Below are 4,100 nucleotides of genomic sequence, written 5' to 3'. Positions count from 1 at the left end.
GTCTCCTTCCCTTCCTTCTTTCTGCTGCCTGAAATACAGATGAGATGAATTACACTCTAGCAGCCATATTAGACCATGAGGCGACCATGAGGATGTAAGTAGGATAGTGAACAAAAAGCAGTCATCAGAGACTGATAACTGTAGAGCCACCATACCAGTCCCGATTGCCTACCACCAGACACCTTTTAACTGAGGTAGAAATGAACTTCTAGGGATTTCCCTGGCAGTCTAGTGGTTAAGACTCCGTGCTTCCACTGCAGGGGGCATGGGTTCGACCCCTGGTTGGGGAACTAAGATCCCACAGGCCGCGCAGTGTGGCAAAAAAATTAAAAAGAAATGAACTTCTATCTTGTTAAAACAAAAAACAACAAAAGAGTAATAAGCCCCTCAGCCTCAGCCTCTCCCTACTCTAGCCCATTCGGTTCACTGTTGCTATCTGTTCAGCTTCAGTCACGTTACCTACCTACCCACTAAAAAGCTTGCATGGCTCCACACTGCCCAGGGAATTAAATTCAGACTACCCGATATGCCAATTGAAAGCTTTCATCATCTGGTCTTAACCTGCCTTTCCAAACCTGGCTTTGATTCCATTAAAATGAAAGCCTTTTAAAGACAGGAACCTCGTATGTCTCGTTTCTATATTCTCATTGCCTAGTATGATGTCTGACACATTTGATGCTTGATAAATGTTTATAGATTGAATCAAATCCCCTTCATGCTCATGGCATCAGATGAACCTGCGTTGTGTGTTTTCATCTCTGCGTGCAGTTCATGCTCTTCCTTCACCTGTCAAGCTCCTTCCAGGCCAAGCTTGAAGAGATCACCTCCGCTGTTAAGTCCTGATCCCCTTAGCTAGAAGCGACTTCTCTTATTTCGGAACTTCAGGCACACTTGGGGACTTTAATGTATTTTCCCTTGTGTTGTGGTTATTTGTGTATTCCCGCTCCTCCCTCCCCCTCTCCTCTAAACAGCGAGCTCACTGATGGCGAGGACAAGATATCTGGAGTCCCTTAGGTGCTAGCTGCACAATACCCTCCATATAACAGATTCCAGACAAATATGTTTTATTTTGAGTAAATATTATATACTATGCAGTACTGAGAAACCATTAAAAAGGAAAACCTAACTATACTAATATAGAAAACCTCTAAGACAAACATATATACCTTAAAGTTTAAAAAAAAAAAAGGTAGAATAATAGATGTGATGAGCCCCTTTATATTTTAAGCCCTCCCCAAATGTGTGTATAGACACATATATTTAGAAAAGGAACTAGAGGATGCACACCAAACAGCCGAGGGTGGTAACCTTTGCGGACAGTGAGCAGAGGGGAACAAGTCCTACATGCTGCTCTGAACACTTCGGTATTGTTTGGATCTTTTGCAATAAAAATTATTTTGGTTACAAAGATAAATTCAGAAATTAAAATACTGCATGAATGAACATGAGACACAGCAATCCAAGGCGATGTGTGGGAGGTGTTGAGGGAGTTGTGCTAGCGGAGCTAAAGGAGCCAGGCCAGGAGAAAAACGTCCTTGTGACTAGAGGCCATGGCAGCTTTGCATACCTTAAAGGAAAGTATGTTTCTAAACAAGGGAGAAAGGGTATAAAGGCAGAGGGCCAGATATTTGGGGAAAATGAACCGACCAGTTTGGCTGAAGTAAGGGATTTAGCCAGAAGACCAGAAAGAGGTAATTGGAGAGAGAAGGGAGAGCTGGTTGTGGAGAGCCTTGAATGGCAGTGGGAACCCACTGAAAGTTTCTGAGCAAAGGGTGACCACGCACACTGCACTGAGGCATCGGCTGACTGGAATGGTGCCACTGAGGCGGACGGCTACTGTCTTGTCCAGCTCTGAGGCTTTGTTTGGTAGGTAATCTGAATGGGAAGGGGTGAGAGAGGATGGTAGCAGAAAAGGGCAAAACTAAGACAACGTCACCCACAGAGGGCAGCAAAGCCCTCTTGGACCCGGAAGGGACCATGGAGGAAGGAGCTTTCTCCTTGGATCAAGTTAGGAGGAACCTGAAGGACAGAGAAAAGTGAGATGGTCCTGGGAAAGGCAGGGGAGCAGGCCCAACCCGGACTCAAGGCACAAGTTAATCAGAGGGCCACTCCTGGAGAGGTTTCCACCTTCAAAGGTGTCTGTCAGCAAGTAGGAGAAACTACCACAGACCCCTGGCTTCCAAGACTCATGGGGCACCCATCATGTCCAGTCTGGTCAAGGGCAATGACGTCGGTTCATTCATCAAGGCTGAGCGACTGTCACGCACCGGATAGTAGGCAAGGCGCTGCTTTTTAAATGGTTTAATATGTTTGACGGATTGTTAATAAAGAAAAAGCGTGTGAGTCAGCATATACAAATCTGGGTTCGAAATCGAATGGCATGTTTTCAGGAGCGTGCCTATACCCTGGCTGACTAGATGTTTTATTTTCAGGTATGGTTAATAAGCACTCGTAACCAGGAATGAAGCATGACCTCCCTCGCCCACCCTGCCCTTTGGCTGTTCTAGCCAGGGATGTCTCATCCCATCAATGCAAGATCTGGCATAGGCAAGAACAGATTCTCCATCTCCTATTTATTACCTAAAGGCAGTATTCCTATATTCAGAATTCAGAAAAAAGCCAGCATCCAAACCCCTGTGATTCGCTGCCCCAAGCTAAGCCCTCCAACCCTTACAAGGCCTTGTACTCTGTCTTAGGACAGCTCTCAACGCTTGCGGGAGGAAGCGCCAGGTGGCCAAGTTCATTCTCAAACCTCCCGCCTGGCCCAGACTCACTGTCCAGACCTCCTCAGAGACAGCTCTCAATGCACCTGGTTTGGAGGGTCGGGGCAGGAAGGGTGCATGGGCAGAACCTAGCATGGGTGCTAGGTCAGCTCTGGGAACAGAGAGCCAGAGTTCTGGCTTGCGAGGCACCCTCTCTACTCCACCGCATCCAGCTCAGAAGCCAGCTTTGCTCCGAAGCTCGAGAGCGCCCAGATACTGTCTTCTGCAGCTCATGGCCATAGTGACACAAACAAGGAGACACTTACCTTCAAGGCTTGATGGTGAAGAGTCCTGGCCCAGGTTCCTCACTTCCAGACCTCCAACCACTGCCTTCAGCAGCGTTGTGCCCTTTACCACACTCAAGGCTCAGATTTCCTCAGGCCTAACTCTTTCTTCCCTTTGCTCAGGAACTCAGGGTCATCCTTACCCATCCCAGTAATCAGGGCCAGGAAACCTAATTTGAATGAAAAACCTGCAGAGGAAAAAAGGCACCTGGATCCTATGACTCCCCAGTGACCAGCCTGATACTCTAACCTCCGGTTACCAGGCTAGAAAGTAGAAAACTGGACTTTGACCCTTCTACCTCCACACCCTTCTGAACTGGGAAAGAGACTATTCTCGGTAGTATAACTGCCTACAAAGACGCCACTCCCTGCTGCAAGCAGCAAGGGGATATACCCCCTACACACTTACTCCCCGACTCTCACTACCCCACGTGGTACTCTACGCTTATCCCAAGGATTCCAGAGTATCTCAGAAATAGATTCCCTGGTCTCTCCCTCAGTACTGTGGTTTGACTCCATTCTTAGCACATGTCTGGAAACACAGGAGGTACAAAATAAATACCTGTCAGTTTTCTGCTTTGAAACTGGAAATGATGCAGTGACTCCCCGAAGCCTTCAGACCTTATACCTCTAGTCTGAAAAAGTCATACATACTCACACTCATTCTCCCTGTCACTGCCTCCATCCCACCTGGACCAATCCAAGTACTTCCAATGGCTTTCTCCAGGCTCATTTTAGAAGCTCCCTTGCCCAGATTATCCTGAAGTGGATCCTAGGCCCAGATCCGCCGCCAAGCCATGAATGAAGAGCTATTCGTGTTTCTGGGAAGACAAGGTCGCTGTTTGTCCTAAGAGCTGGATGCTAAACATTTACCTTCCAGGTTAAGTCTCCCTTTCATCTCCCCATGTCCCCCCAACCCCAAAAGATGGAAGGTTTAAGCAAAAGCCACAAGAGAGCTCCCTCCACCTCCTTCCTGGCATCCTAGACCGCCTACTGAGGGACAGAGGGACTAGGTCATCCTCTTCCCCAAGTTGTCAGGGGTCAAAAGACCCCC

This window comes from Neophocaena asiaeorientalis, unplaced genomic scaffold (assembly GCF_003031525.2).
Source record: "Neophocaena asiaeorientalis asiaeorientalis breed wild unplaced genomic scaffold, Neophocaena_asiaeorientalis_V1.1 scaffold134, whole genome shotgun sequence".
NCBI classification, from domain to species: Eukaryota; Metazoa; Chordata; class Mammalia; order Artiodactyla; family Phocoenidae; genus Neophocaena; species Neophocaena asiaeorientalis.
This window is presented reverse-complemented; position numbering follows the sequence as displayed.